We start from the raw sequence: 1161 nt of genomic DNA, 5'->3' as shown, positions 1-1161 counted from the left end.
GCTAAAAATTAAAGGGTTAAAATATAAATAATTAAAATTTAAGAATTAGAATATTAGTAACTAAAGTCTTGACGTTAAAGATGAATATTTAAAAGTTAAAGAAAGTACAAAAAAAAAAGTAAAATAAGAGTTGGAGACATAAAAGAAAAATGACGTAAAAATTTTAAGAATATAACGATAATTATAATAAATTACGTAGAAAGAATATTTAGTAACTTAAATATTAAGGACTTCATAAAACATTTACGAAAAAGTTCGAGAAGAGAGATATATTTAATTATAAAACTGAAAAAGATTAAATTTGACAAGTGAAAACATTAATACAAGAAAAAGAGAACAAAGACATAAAAAATAAAGTATTAATTCCCAAGGATTAAAAGAAGTGGAGTTTGTAAGTTGAACTTATTGAAACTGGTGATTGTTGTTTGGACCTTCGGGATAAGATGATAATTGTGAGAGTCTTTGGACTGAGATAATGATTGCAAGGACCTTTGGACATAAAATTGTTGTTAAGAGTTTTTGGGCTGGGCCAACTTGGGCCAACTTGGGCCATTGTATAATAGAGTCACCCACCAATTGAGAACTGCTTTTCAGACCCTTCTCTTAACTGCTCAATAAAGTAGAGTTGCCACTAAGGGCAGATGACCTGCTATAGAAAGTAGCACTAGCATTGCAAGAAAGATGAGATGTAATGTGTACAACTTTGGAAAAGCTATATCTGGGATTTGTGCCTAGAAATATCGGGAGCAGATAGACAACCAATACATGAGCTCATGACCTACAATAGGGCTAGATATGCATTATACTTGTTTGGACATTATTTTCTGTATGCAATCTATGTGAATGTGTGTGTATTTTTTGTTGTGTGATGTTTTTCTATATTCTGTTTGTATCAAGGTTCTGAAAACCGGACCGGACCGGCCGGTTGAACCGGTTTAACCGGGAACCGATGATGCAAACGGTCCGGTCCTCCACCCATAACCGCTCCTGAAAAAACTGCTGGAGAACCGCCGAACCGGTCAAAAACCGGTCGGTTGGACCGGACCGGTAACCGGCCGGTTGGACCGGACCGGTAACCGGCCGGTTCGGATAAAATGACGTCGTTTTTTAATTTGTAAAAAAAAAAAAAAGAAAAGAAAAGGGAAAAAACAGTATACAGTG

This window comes from Arachis ipaensis, chromosome B07 (assembly GCF_000816755.2).
Source record: "Arachis ipaensis cultivar K30076 chromosome B07, Araip1.1, whole genome shotgun sequence".
NCBI classification, from domain to species: domain Eukaryota; kingdom Viridiplantae; phylum Streptophyta; class Magnoliopsida; order Fabales; family Fabaceae; genus Arachis; species Arachis ipaensis.
The sequence above is the reverse complement of the archived record's forward strand: the minus strand, read 5'-3'. Positions refer to the sequence as shown.